This window comes from Apium graveolens, unplaced genomic scaffold (genome assembly GCF_009905375.1).
Source record: "Apium graveolens cultivar Ventura unplaced genomic scaffold, ASM990537v1 ctg2721, whole genome shotgun sequence".
In the NCBI taxonomy this organism is placed as follows: domain Eukaryota; kingdom Viridiplantae; phylum Streptophyta; class Magnoliopsida; order Apiales; family Apiaceae; genus Apium; species Apium graveolens.
This window is the reverse complement of record NW_027417777.1, coordinates 21,890-37,645: the sequence shown is the minus strand read 5'-3', so window position 1 is coordinate 37,645 and position 15,756 is coordinate 21,890. Positions and strand designations below refer to the sequence as shown.

Below are 15,756 nucleotides of genomic sequence, written 5' to 3'. Positions count from 1 at the left end.
ATGTAATTTAGCGCATGTTCTAGCCCAAACAAATTTTTGGCGTCGCTGCCGGGGACTGCAGTGTTAATTTTTAGTTTATGTGTTTGTCATAATTGGTCATTAAAGTTCAGTGACTCGGACATTGTTACTTACTTAATTCCTTGACGTGTTTCAGGTAATCTAGCGAGCGTGTTTGCATACGCGTTCTCGGTCTCGTAAGAGAACACTGGATCAAGCTGAGGAAGAAGTTATAGTCAAGGAGAAACTTGAAGAAGAGATTTTTGCTGAGAAAGAAGAAGAGGCTCTTATTGCAATGGGAGAACCAGAAGCAAATCCAAAGGCTTTGATGGACTACTCTCAACCGAAGATCAATGATATTCAGTCTAGCATTGTTCGACCAGCCATCTCGGCTAATACCTTTGAGATCAAGTCGAGCACGATTCAGATGATACAAAACTCAGTTCAGTTTGGGGGTTCTCCAATAGAAGACCCCAACATGCATATCAGAGATTTCATCGAGATCTACGACACTTTCAAGTTCAATGGAGTTTCTGAAGATGCTATTAAGTTGAGGCTTTTCCCATTCTCTCTGTGTAATAACCCCAATTTTTGGGAAATTTTTGAAACCCTTATGAATAGTGTTTTTGCTGAATGAGAAAACTTTTCATGCCACACTATGTAGGGGTTCTGATATGGATATTCTGAGATATTATTAGTACTCTATATAGTATATAAGTGTATGGAAAGATCGTCAGAATCCAATTCCGAACACTTTGGTTTTTCCCGGAAATCCACAAGATACGGAGAGAATTGAGTATAAGGTAACAGGATAGAAAGGATTTAAATTAAAGGATTATAATAGAGGATCATAAAAAGGAATATAATGTATTGAGAAAGGTTAAGGGAACCTAAGTAATAAGATCCCGGGTATGATCCTTCAAACGATAAACGAGAACGAAAGTTAAGCGAACCGTATAACAGATCAGCGGTCATTAGGCAAACGATTAGGAAGTTAATCAAAGGGATTAGTGGGAATGATGTCATCCAACCAATAGAAAGAGGACAAGGAAGGGAGAATGACATCATGAGGATGATATAAGCATGACATGGGAAGGAAGGAGGTGTGGTTGAATGAGAACCACACAAATTCAAGGGCAAGAAGGTAATTGACTAAAGCAAGCACAAAAACCAAGCAACCAAGCCAAGCAAAAATCATTTTCATCAAAAATCAAAAGCAACCAAGGCTTTGTTCATGAAGCTCTCGGGTGGTTTTCTTAAAATTTGAAGATCCAAGCTCCACCACTTACTATTTAGCAAGGTAATTATCTAAGCTTCCCCATGGATAGTTACATACTTCCTATAAGTTTAAGCTTCTAATTCCAAGCCAATCTTTTTCTATAAATCAAGGAAGAAGATGGTGAATAGTAACCTTCAAGAAATAACTTTAGTTTTCTTGAATTTTTATGAAAGATTAAGGTTATACAAGCAAGGATCAAGGTTCTTTTAGGCATTCAAAGCTCTTGGGTTGTGTTAGGAAGCTTCAAGGAGGTATAAACAACTTTCACCTTTAACTTATAGTTTGAACTTTGAGTTTTGATGAGTTCATGGATGCATTAATGTATATATAGAAATATCCATGTATGTATAGCAAGATCCATGTATGTTAGATAGTTTGGTTGGATTTGTGGTGATTTTGGATATGAATCTTAAGTTATGGTTAGTAGATCATGTTTGTGGTTGAATAAGTTGGAAAACCTTGAGATTATGGACTGACTTTGCCTTGATATAAGTTGTGTTTGAGGTATTGATGATGGTTGGGTGGTTTGTAGTGAATAAGTAAAGAATTGGAGTGGTTTAAATATTGGTAATCGCGTAAACATAGCCGTCGTAACGTCCAATTTTCTTTAGACTGTTTTGTGCATAACATTAGGACCCGAGAAACCCCTGCTAGATTATGACCATTGCCATGTTTAGATAGCTCATGTTACGAGCTTCGTTTTGATATGTAGTTCGTTCGATTCCGATGCACGGTTTAGGAGAAACGACCGTTTCAAGTAACGGCGTTTCGCGAACGAAACATTTCCCCTCGCCTTACTTTGAAACATAGGTTAAAGACCAAAAAGGACTAATTGAAGTATGAAACATTTATGGTAAGTGTGTTAGGCAGTTGGTAAGACACTCGCGAAGGAATCGCCTTAAAACTCGTAAAGGTTAAATTATTAAAAATGGTGGAGCCGAGGGTACCCGAGTGACTTAAGCGAATCAGTGAGCGCAAAACGAGCGTTAGAGTCTAAGTTAGTTAAAGTATAGATTTACAAGTGACTTTGGTTTAATTCCAACTTACTTGTTGCTTATAGGTTACCAGACTCGTCCCGAGCCATTCGTAACCCCCAGTCGCTCAGGCAAGTTTTCTACCCGTTATACTGTTGCTGTGATGTAAATATATGTATATGCATTATCTTGTGATATTGCATGATTGTTATTAGCAAATTGATGCGATATATTGTAGCATGTGATATGGTATATAAGCATGCCTGTTTCATATTCTTGAAATATATATCTGTTGGTTCAGTTGATAATACCTATGCTAGAGGATAGCGGTATCTTGCATATACCCTTAGTATAGGGACCCAAAGGTGAAAGTATTTTCAAAAACCGGGAGTCGAGGATCCCGAGTAGATTTTATATATATGGATATGGATATTTATATATATATATTTATATATATGTATGGTTATAGTTTTCCAAACTATTAATCGAATAAGGTTTATTCGATAACTTGAAACTTTATTTTATTATTAAATATTATTTCGAATATTATTCGAGGGCTTATGACTCTTTTATTTATTTATCTGAATATTATTTGAATATTCATTCGAGGACTTATGACTCTTTTATATTATTATGAATATTATTTGAATATTCATTTGAGGATCTATGACTCCGATTATGTGCTGAATTATATTCTTTATTCTATTAAGGAATAAGGTGTTAATAATCAAACTTATTTTCGATTATTCAAATAAAGATAATACTTTCATATAAGTATATCTTTGGTTATTTAATGTTTATTTCAAGTATAATTTTTAATACTTCTACTTCAATTATTTTTATAAAGATTATTCTTTATGGGAATATTATTTAAATAATAATATTCCGTTATTTTCTAATATTCTGGGGACTGATTTACTTCATTAAATCAGCTTTACTCCAAACACTCTTTAAAGTGTTTTCGAGTCTTCAAAATGATTTTTAAAGTCAGAGCGGATCCCAAAACTCATTTTTATATTTAAGATCTTCCTTTTTAAGGGGATTTAAATACTCGCTCAAAACCTGGGGAATCCGGCTCTGTGGTGTATTTTATATTCGCAACGAGGTTGCAGATTTGGTAAATGAATTGATTACTTGCCCAACGTTCGGGAAGTAAGCCCATCTCATTGAGTCGGCATAAGCGACAGGCCGGGGTACGGTCTATTATTGTGTAAGTGGCTGGGTGGCAGTCCATCAATGCGTGAGGGGCCGGGGTACGGTCTAGCGCGAGGTCCTAATGCGGCCAGGGTGATGACCGGTGAGGAATTCATCCATCTACAGTAGAAAAGGTTACTTATTGGTATCTTTGCCTGATCAGCGAGATATCGGGTTTATGCCAAAATTCTTTTCCTTTCCAAAATTCATTGGATGTTTCAAACTCTGTTCATACTTTACATAACAGAGGTTCCAGGAAATGTTTAAAGGGGTATATATATGTGGATATATATATACCGGGACTAAATAAAGTATCTCATAACTTTTTCATTCAATAATATTTCAAAGATTGAATCCATTCAAGTCTTAACTTGTGGTCTCATCTATGGGGTGTTTTTCTTAAAACTTATAATACTTCGAACGGTGGCAGTTCAAGTAACTTTATATATGATATAAGTGTAGTGAAGTATTTGGTAACTTCATCTTTTAAACTTATATCTAATCAATAATTGTCTTATGAATGACAAAGATTTTCAGAAAAACGTTGAGACAAGGTTAGATATATGAGATCACCTTGCAACGATATTTTTATACAGTTATACAATGGGACTTTGTGTATATTATGCATGGAAGAGGACTTCCATTACTTTGAAAAGTATATATGTATATATACTGAATATTTTGCGACTTCATCGCATTAAGATATCAAACTTGGTTCATTTCTTTTGACCAAGATTTTCATTAGTATTATGAGTAGACTCATATACTATTAATCATTATACATATTATTTTGGTGGGCTTGCTGCTCACCCTTGCTTTCTTCTTTCATCACACAACATCAGATAGATAAGATGAACAGGACCAAGCTCCCAATTCGCGATCGGATAGGAAGCGTTTCGCAGCTTCCTATAGGCATTGAAGTCACTGTAGCTGAGGTAGGGAACTACCAATAGACTAGGCTTCAACTTTTGATGTACCAGATTTATGTATATTTATGAATTGTAATAATGGCAATGAAATATAAATTTATTCAGAACCTTTTTAAGGTGTATTGACATATAATTGTGGAATAAAACGACTTGTGATTATTTTTGGATGTTCATCTCTGAGACTATAACGTGTGGTGTGTGTGTTTATTGTGGGGTCACAGTACAGAGTAGTTGAGAAATTATTAAGATTGGGTGTTAATAAGGGAAATGGAACTCGTGACAACCCGGATCCCCGACCCCGGATCTGGGGGTGTTACAGAAATGGTATCAGAGCCAAGCGTTATAAACCTCAGAGATGATGGGACGTTAAGATAATAAGTTAACTAAGATAATAAGAACTCTTGCCAAGTTCATAGTCGGGCTACCTAACGTAGCACTGACAGTTAAAACCCTTATGGGAACCCTTATAAATATCGTGATAGGAGCGTAGTTCGTTATCGTATATGGTAGCGGGACTCCGAACCCTGAGGTTGAGGAGCAACATCGTGATGATATTTTATTACTAATTGAAGATCGGATTGTGGATCCGATAGAGTGTCCTAATGCAGGACCGGATGATGTTGATATTGAGGATTTAGCGGTTGAGGATGTTGTCCTAGAAGGGATAGTTGTTGAGGAGGATCCTGACAGGATTGGATAAAGGACCACTGATGAATTGATGACCATGGTTAGGTCGACTACCAGAGGTAGGATTGGTCGGTCACTACCGGAGGTTCGTTCAAGTTGTAAAGATAGTAGCCCCTTTAACGCGGCTTACTCGTAAGACTGAGAAGTTCGAATGGACAGAGAAATGCGAGAACAGCTTTCAAAAACTGAAGCAGAGGTTGGTGATGGCCCCTATGCTGGCGTTGCCGGATGTAAAAGGAGATTTTGTGAAGTGTAGTGACGCTTCGCACAAGGGCTTAGGGTGCGTGCTTATGCAGCACGGTAAGGTAATCGCGTACATGTCAAGACAATTAAGGTAATATGAAATTCGATATCCCCGCTCATGAGCTTAGGCTCATGGCAATAGTTTTACCCTAAAGATTGGAGGCACTACTTGTATGGAGAGAAGTGCGAGAATTACCTAAGCCATAAGTGCTCTAGTACATTCTTACGTAGAAAGAGCTCAACATACGCCAGAGGAGGCGGTTAGAGCTAATCAAGAATTATGATTGGGAGATTCTTTATCATTCGGGGAAAGCCAATGTGGTGGCTGATGCCATTAGTAAAAAGGAGAGACTCAAGATGATAATGTCTTTGGGAGAGTTGATAAGAGATTTTGAGAAAATGGAAATAGTAGTGAAGGTAACCGGAGCCGGTACCGAAAAGCTGTTTGAGATAGCAATACAGCCCGAATTATTGGAAAAGATCATATTGTGCCAGAAAAAGTTATGAATGAAGGCAGAGAGCCAACAAATAGATAAGAGGTTAATACCGAGAAAGATGAGAAGGGAATAATGAGGTATTCCTACAGAATTTGGGTTCCAAATGTTCAAGAGCTTAAGGATGAGATCTTAGATGACAGCTAGTTTGAGGAATAAGATTTAGAGCAAACCCTGAACGTGATAGTCAGGGAGGTCGCCATCAAGATAGAAAGAACCCATAACATAATGAAGTGGAAAATGAGGATTTTAACGTATAAGATAACCCCAAGTATGGGGAGTAGGAAGAAATATTTAGACTGAGAAAACAAAAGTCGAGCGAGATAAGGAGACCCGAGACGGTACTCCTATACGGAAATTCATGGACCTGTCTAAAAAGAACTTAGACTATTATCCCCAACCACCACCTTGAGGAAACAATGCGGTAGGAAATTCTTTCATGACCTTTAAGTCGCTAAGCTCTCAGAGTTCCAAGGAACAGGTTGACCCAGTCGAGGCAAGAGCCTGGCTAAAGGAAATAGAGGAATCATTTGAGATTCTAAATGATTGACGAATCACAAAAGACTATTTTTATCACTTACCCTCCTAAGAGAGAGGCCACCCGCTGGTGAAAGGCCAAGGAAGGCACGGAGCAAGAGATTATAATAAACTGATTAAAGTTCAGCCAATTGTTTTCGGGATCGTAATTCCCAAGGTTATGGAATAGTGTAAAAGCTTTAGAGCCAGAACAAAGGCAGACGAGTATGATGAATTATGAATCTAAGCTATAAAAGTTGTTAAGATTCGTTCTGAAGACGCGAATCCAGAATGACGGGATATTTGAAATCAATGCTTATGTTGTGTTGGTTCATGAAATAATGATAAGAGAAAGGAAAATAAAAAGGAATTGAAGTGGAAAGGAATAAAAAGGCAACAGAGTTTGAGGAATGATAAGGGAGTTGGGTATGAGGAAACCCTAAAGACTCCTATTAATAGAAATAGAAAAGTATATGATCGTCAGGATGAGGGTGATTCACCATGAGTTAAAGTTGACGGTTGAAGGCATAAGAGATGCATATAGTTTATCCCCTGTAAGTTGGGAGGATTCGAGGAAACCTTGAGATAATTCGAAGGATAAATAATGAGACGCGGATAGACTAAGGGGATAAGAAAGTAAGAAATTAAGAAAATTGGATGAAGGAAGTGACCTTCAAGAAGGTGAAGTGTAAGACCGGTGGCATGATACCCAGAAAGGGAGACGCCGGATATGAAAGATATCCCAACATTGAGGTGACTGTTGAGATAAACAACAAAAGTAAATAAGGAATTATTAAGAAGAAGTTCACGTTGAACACGACCAATATCTTCCAGAACATCCATGTTATCGTTACCAGATTAGGCAAGAAAAGCGGATAACCGTTGTTATCTTTTGGAGGCCATTTTGATTAACCTCATTTTGTATACAGATGTTATTGTGAAATTAGGCATTTACTATCGAGGTGGGAATGATTGAATAAGATACCCATATCAGGGATATATGACTTTATTTATCCATGGAAGGATGCTTGTACCTTTTTAAAGGTGGAATTAAGGATAGAACATCGGTAACTTAAAACGAATCCTAGGGGAATGCATAAAGGTTGGCATTTCACCCTTGATAGGGATAGTATGAGTTTTGACAGTATGATTGGGAAAGGGTTAAGGTAACAACAACCTTTAAGAATCAGTGGAGAAATTTTGCAGAAGTATATAGACAATGGTTCTACTATTAGTAAATGGTATTGTGATATGCCCTGTATCTAGGGAATACAGGAGGAACGATTGAAGGATAACCTTAGAGGTTTTATAAGGAAAAAGGTAATATTCAAAATTCTCAAGAATAGAAATGTGGATAAAGGAAATATGACGTAATTATAATGATGCCAAATGGGGCACGTGTTAAACCACGAGAAAGTATGGATCGAACCAGTAATGGTCGAAATTGTTCAGGGCAATTAGGACTTAAGATAAAAGATGTTCTAATTATGATTGAGAGTCAGTCATGACAGTGACTAACCTCTAAAGACTGAGGGGATAACTTATGGAAAAATGGAAATTTTTTTTTTCTCATCAGATATTAAAGAAAAGTATTTTCACATAAGCTGTGATTGAAATAAGGTAGAAAATTTATTTGGAGGTGGTTAAAATGACATTGACTGTAAGGAACTATTACTATCAGGAAAGGCCAAAGAGGTGGCCGACACTTTAACGGTAAAAGGAAAAATTATAGGCGCGTGTGCCAAAAGAATACAGTGATGATGGTTAAAAATGTGAAGGTTGAATTATGGTTTGAAAGATTGACATTCCTTCTGATGACTGTGCAATACCCAACCGTAATAGTAGTTGGTAAAGGTTTAAATTGTGTAATCGCCATGAACGGGCTATCTATCTTAGAAGGTCCTATCTTGAGATAAGCCAGGACCATGTTTCAAAAAGGACCAAACAAACCTTTGAGTTAAGTCTTCTATTGAAGGCATATGATTAAGAATGGTATTAACCTGCTATCGTTGCTTTGAGCGAAACTCTTTTGCAATTTTATCTGCTTCATGTCATGTATGTATGTCAGGATCAGGAGTGTTCTTCATGAATCAGGAATGGTGATTATGTTACCTCCTTAGAATGATTTGATACGACATGTATGGACTCCGTATGGTTAGATATTAAGATTTTATGGAAAAGTGAATAACGACAGTAGGTCAGTGGTGGACCATAGTAAGGCAGCAATGATTCTGCGAGTAGTGAGCTGATTACAACCGTGAGGGTTGTATTGGAATGGGTATTGAGATTGAGTACCACTAATCAGGTCGTGGTAGTGTATAAGTTATCATTGATAGACTAATTAAGTAGAGTATCTACCTAGTGAATATTTATTCTTTCTTATCAATAGAGAGTCGTATTATTATACGAGGAAGGTTGCGGTACAAGCATAGAATCCTAGTAACGGTGATATATAGAATGAGATCCCAGATTCGATTTTCGATGTCGAGGGAGTTTCAAAGGTGATTGTGTATAAGCTCGAGGAAGAGCATGGGTCCATAGAATGATGGACGGAATGGAAAAAATATTTAGGCATGTGAAATACGATGCTATAATACTTGATGTTGATATAAATACGTATATGTTTTGTTCTCCTATGACAAACCTCTATAGTTCAGAGGTAGATTCCAAGCCAGATATTTTATAGCAATAAAATTTTTATAAATATATAATTCTCTTCAGTTCATTCTTTTCTCTTCTTTTCATTACATGTAAGCTGAGAAGAACAACCCTTCCAGAAAGGGGAGGTATTGCCGAATGACTATCTATCTGTGTGATAGAAGCCTAGTAGGATACCATCTATTGTTTAATTGCTTGTCAAGTACTAAAGGCTGGCCACCTTCTGTACTAACTATGCGATATAACAAGTGTTCATGATCATAGTGATCTCTCAACAAATTCCTTTACTTCTATATGATTGATCAAGCTTCCAAAGATAGAAGCAGCTGAAAAAGGAGTAGTAAAGTTGTGGTAGTATTCGGAATGGAAACACATTCGTGATACTAAGGTTGACGTGGTTAATAAAGGGTTATAGAACGCTAGCGAGCAAAAGTATAACCAGTATAATATTAGGAACGGAAGGTAGTAGCGATTACGAACTGGAAAAGAATGGGTATTAAGAAGCAAAAGCTATAAATCTAGAAGCTATAATGAGAGTCTGTGCAATAGACTTGAAAGAAATTTGAATGATCACATAACGCGGATTGAGTTTTCTTATGACAATAGATCATATGTCAGTATTGAGATATCGCCTTATGAGATCCTTGAGGGAAGACAATGTCGATCTCCCCTATGTTAGGATGAAGTTGTAGAGCGCAAGATGCTCAGACCCGCAGTAGTCCAAAGGACCAAGGATATGATAGATCTAATCAGAGGACGGCTGGTAGTAGCCCAAGATGGACATGATAAGTATGTTGATTTGACACGAAAGGATAAAGAGTATGAAATAGGGGACCTAGTAATGATTTAGGTATCCCTTGGAAAGGATTGATGAGGTTCGGAAAGAAAGGAAAGCTAAGTCTACAATTTGTTGGACCCTTGGATATATTAAGACGTTTGGGAAGTTAGCATATGAGCTAGCCCTAACCCCGAACATGTAGCAGGTCGTAACGTGTTTCACGTATCAATGTTAAGGAAGTGTAATTTAGATGCCAGATAAATAAAGGCATATGAGCGCATAGATATGCAACCCGACGTAACCTATATGGAGCAACCAGGAAGGGTTATAGAGTGAAAAGGAACAAGTGCTTAGGAGAAGGATTATCAAACTAGGCAGAGTTTGGTGGTAGAACCACAATGTGGGAAAATTTACTCGAGAGTTAGAAAGTGCAATGCTAAGAGAGTATCCCTATTCATTTTCTATCTGATTCCGGGACGGAATCCTTTTAAGGAGGGGAGACTGTAATAACCCCAATTTTTGGGAAATTTTTGAAACCCTTATGAATAGTGTTTTTGCTGAATGGGAAAACTTTTCATGCCACACTATGTAGGGGTTCTGATATGGATATTCTGAGATATTATTAGTACTCTATGTAGTATATAAGTGTATGGAAAGATCGTCAGAATCCAATTCCGAACACTTTGGTTTTTCCCGGAAATCCACAAGATACGGAGAGAATTGAGTATAAGGTAACAGGATAAAAAGGATTTAAATTAAAGGATTATAATAGAGGATCATAAAAAGGAATATAATGTATTGAGAAAGGTTAAGGGAACCTAAGTAATAAGATCCCGGGTATGATCCTTCAAACGATAAACGAGAACGAAAGTTAAGCGAACCGTATAACAGATCAGCGGTCATTAGGCAAACGATTAGGAAGTTAATCAAAGGGATTAGTGGGAATGATGTCATCCAACCAATAGAAAGAGGACAAGGAAGGGAGAATGACATCATGAGGATGATATAAGCATGACATGGGAAGGAAGGAGGTGTGGTTGAATGAGAACCACACAAATTCAAGGGCAAGAAGGTAATTGACTAAAGCAAGCACAAAAACCAAGCAACCAAGCCAAGCAAAAATCATTTTCATCAAAAATCAAAAGCAACCAAGGCTTTGTTCATGAAGCTCTCGGGTGGTTTTCTTAAAATTTGAAGATCCAAGCTCCACCACTTACTATTTAGCAAGGTAATTATCTAAGCTTCCCCATGGATAGTTACATACTTCCTATAAGTTTAAGCTTCTAATTCCAAGCCAATCTTTTTCTATAAATCAAGGAAGAAGATGGTGAATAGTAACCTTCAAGAAATAACTTTAGTTTTCTTGAATTTTTATGAAAGATTAAGGTTATACAAGCAAGGATCAAGGTTCTTTTAGGCATTCAAAGCTCTTGGGTTGTGTTAGGAAGCTTCAAGGAGGTATAAACAACTTTCACCTTTAACTTATAGTTTGAACTTTGAGTTTTGATGAGTTCATGGATGGATTAATGTATATATAGAAATATCCATGTATGTATAGCAAGATCCATGTATGTTAGATAGTTTGGTTGGATTTGTGGTGATTTTGGATATGAATCTTAAGTTATGGTTAGTAGATCATGTTTGTGGTTGAATAAGTTGGAAAACCTTGAGATTATGGACTGACTTTGCCTTGATATAAGTTGTGTTTGAGGTATTGATGATGGTTGGGTGGTTTGTAGTGAATTAGTAAAGAATTGGAGTGGTTTAAATATTGGTAATCGCGTAAACATAGCCGTCGTAACGTCCAATTTTCTTTAGACTGTTTTGTGCATAACATTAGGACCCGAGAACCCCCTTCTAGATTATGACCATTGCCATGTTTAGATAGCTCATGTTACGAGCTTCGTTTTGATATGTAGTTCGTTCGATTCCGATGCACGGTTTAGGAGAAACGACCGTTTCAAGTAACGGCGTTTCGCGAACGAAACATTTCCCCTCGCCTTACTTTGAAACATAGGTTAAAGACCAAAAAGGACTAATTGAAGTATGAAACATTTATGGTAAGTGTGTTAGGCAGTTGGTAAGACACTCGCGAAGGAATCGCCTTAAAACTCGTAAAGGTTAAATTATTAAAAATGGTGGAGCCGAGGGTACCCGAGTGACTTAAGCGAATCAGTGAGCGCAAAACGAGCGTTAGAGTCTAAGTTAGTTAAAGTATAGATTTACAAGTGACTTTGGTTTAATTCCAACTTACTTGTTGCTTATAGGTTACCAGACTCGTCCCGAGCCATTCGTAACCCCCAGTCGCTCAGGCAAGTTTTCTACCCGTTATACTGTTGCTGTGATGTAAATATATGTATATGCATTATCTTGTGATATTGCATGATTGTTATTAGCAAATTGATGCGATATATTGTAGCATGTGATATGGTATATATGCATGCCTGTTTCATATTCTTGAAATATATATCTGTTGGTTCAGTTGATAATACCTATGCTAGAGGATAGCGGTATCTTGCATATACCCTTAGTATAGGGACCCAAAGGTGAAAGTATTTTCAAAAACCGGGAGTCGAGGATCCCGAGTAGATTTTATATATATGGATATGGATATTTATATATATATATATATATTTATATATATGTATGGTTATAGTTTTCCAAACTATTAATCGAATAAGGTTTATTCGATAACTTGAAACTTTATTTTATTATTAAATATTATTTCGAATATTATTCGAGGGCTTATGACTCTTTTATTTATTTATCTGAATATTATTTGAATATTCATTCGAGGACTTATGACTCTTTTATATTATTATGAATATTATTTGAATATTCATTTGAGGATCTATGACTCCGATTATGTGCTGAATTATATTCTTTATTCTATTAAGGAATAAGGTGTTAATAATCAAACTTATTTTCGATTATTCAAATAAAGATAATACTTTCATATAAGTATATCTTTGGTTATTTAATGTTTATTTCAAGTATAAGTTTTAATACTTCTACTTCAATTATTTTTATAAAGATTATTCTTTATGGGAATATTATTTAAATAATAATATTCCGTTATTTTCTAATATTCTGGGGACTGATTTACTTCATTAAATCAGCTTTACTCCAAACACTCTTTAAAGTGTTTTCGAGTCTTCAAAATGATTTTTAAAGTCAGAGCGGATCCCAAAACTCATTTTTATATTTAAGATCTTCCTTTTTAAGGGGATTTAAATACTCGCTCAAAACCTGGGGAATCCGGCTCTGTGGTGTATTTTATATTCGCAACGAGGTTGCAGATTTGGTAAATAAATTGATTACTTGCCCAACGTTCGGGAAGTAAGCCCATCTCATTGAGTCGGCATAAGCGACAGGCCGGGGTACGGTCTATTATTGTGTAAGTGGCTGGGTGGCAGTCCATCAACGCGTGAGGGGCCGGGGTACGGTCTAGCGCGAGGTCCTAATGCGGCCAGGGTGATGACCGGTGAGGAATTCATCCATCTACAGTAGAAAAGGTTACTTATTGGTATCTTTGCCTGATCAGCGAGATATCGGGTTTATGCCAAAATTCTTTTCCTTTCCAAAATTCATTGGATGTTTCAAACTCTGTTCATACTTTACATAACAGAGGTTCCAGGAAATGTTTAAAGGGGTATATATATGTGGATATATATATACCGGGACTAAATAAAGTATCTCATAACTTTTTCATTCAATAATATTTCAAAGATTGAATCCATTCAAGTCTTAACTTGTGGTCTCATCTATGGGGTGTTTTTCTTAAAACTTATAATACTTCGAACGGTGGCAGTTCAAGTAACTTTATATATGATATAAGTGTAGTGAAGTATTTGGTAACTTCATCTTTTAAACTTATATCTAATCAATAATTGTCTTATGAATGACAAAGATTTTCAGAAAAACGTTGAGACAAGGTTAGATATATGAGATCACCTTGCAACGATATTTTTATACAGTTATACAATGGGACTTTGTGTATATTATGCATGGAAGAGGACTTCCATTACTTTGAAAAGTATATATGTATATATACTGAATATTTTGTGACTTCATCGCATTAAGATATCAAACTTGGTTCATTTCTTTTGACCAAGATTTTCATGAGTATTATGAGTAGACTCATATACTATTAATCATTATACATATTATTTTGGTGGGCTTGCTGCTCACCCTTGCTTTCTTCTTTCATCACACAACATCAGATAGATAAGATGAACAGGACCAAGCTCCCAATTCGCGATCGGATAGGAAGCGTTTCGCAGCTTCCTATAGGCATTGAAGTCACTGTAGCTGAGGTAGGGAACTACCAATAGACTAGGCTTCAACTTTTGATGTACCAGATTTATGTATATTTATGAATTGTAATAATGGCAATGAAATGTAAATTTATTCAGAACCTTTTTAAGGTGTATTGTCATATAATTGTGGAATAAAACGACTTGTGATTATTTTTGGATGTTCATCTCTGAGACTATAACGTGTGGTGTGTGTGTTTATTGTGGGGTCACAGTACAGAGTAGTTGAGAAATTATTAAGATTGGGTGTTAATAAGGGAAATGGAACTCGTGACAACCCGGATCCCCGACCCCGGATCTGGGGGTGTTACACTCTGTGGGATAAAGGTAAGTGCTGGTTACATTCTCTGCCACCAGGGTCTATCACCAAATGGGAGGATCTTGCTTAAAAGTTCTTAACTAAATTATTTCCTATGGTGAAGACTGGTGCAATCAGAAATGCACTTACTCAATTTTCTCAGCAATCTGAAGAATCTTTATGTGAGGCTTGGGATCGATATAATGAGATGCTTAGAAAGTGTCCTCATCATGGGATGCCTGACTGAATGATCATAAACTATTTCTATAATGGTTTGGGTGCAACTTCTAGACCCATGCTTAATGCAGCATCAGGAGGAGCCTTGTGGGCTAAAAGCTACAATTAATCTTATGAACTGATTGAACTGATGGCTGCTAATAAATACCAGAATCCTACTTAGAGACTATCTCAGGGCAATGTAGCAGGAATTCTGGAGTTAGATGCAGCTACTGTTATAGCTGCTCAGTTTAAGGCTTTGACGATGAAGGTGGATTCTCTGTCTAATTATGGAGTTAATCAGATCACTAGTGTCTGTTAGCTTTGTGCTGGTGCCCATGAGACTGATCAGTATGCTATTTCTAGTGAATTAGCTCAGTTCGTGAGCAACTTTCAGAGGTCGCAGCAACCTATAACATCCACCTATCATCCTAAAAACCACAATCATCCTAACTTTAGCTGGAGCAATACTCAGAATGCGGTTCATCAGCCTTATCAGCAGTATCCAGCAAAGCAGTATAACCCCCCTGGTTTTCAGCAACCGCAATATGCACTAAGGCAACAACTCCAGCTGCAATAGTCTAATGAAAAATCTGAATTGGAAGAGTTGAGGCTCATGTGCAAGAGCCAAGCGGTTTCTATCAAGACCTTGGAAAATCAAATTGGATAAAATGCCAATGCCTTGCTAAATCGTCAACCTGGTACACTCCCTAGTGACACTGAAGTACCAGGAATGTGGGAAGCTAAGGAGCAGGTTAAGGCAATTACATTGAGGTCTGGGAAGTGGCAAACCCCGAACACTCTCAAGTTTTGGATGTAGAAGCTGTGGCTGAAGAAGAAGTGTAGAAGGAAGATGAAGTGGAACCAAGGAAGACTACTGTTGAACACACTCCTCCTGAGGATAATACAGGGGAGAGACATATCTATCCTCCACATCCCTTTCCTAAGAGGCTGCAGAAGAAAAAGCTGGATAAGTAATTTGAGAAGATTCTGGAGGTGTTCAAGAAACTTCATATCAACATACCTTTCGCTGAAGCTCTTGAACAGATGCCTAGTTATGCGAAGTTTATGAAAGGTATACTCTCTCAGAAGGTGAAGCTTGATAACTTAGAGACAGTTGCTCTCACGAAGGAACACAGTGTTGTGCTACAACAGAAGTTGCCTCTGAAGCTTAAAG

General features: G+C 37.0%; 1 non-coding gene across 1 annotated transcript; it reads right to left on the bottom strand.

The window, feature by feature from the left end:
- Positions 1-14,493: 14,493 nt before the first annotated feature.
- LOC141700680 (small nucleolar RNA R71) lies at positions 14,494-14,600 on the bottom strand. The gene has a single exon (XR_012566457.1). It is a non-coding gene; the product is annotated as a small nucleolar RNA R71 (small nucleolar RNA).
- Between the last annotated feature and the right edge of the window lie 1,156 nt (positions 14,601-15,756).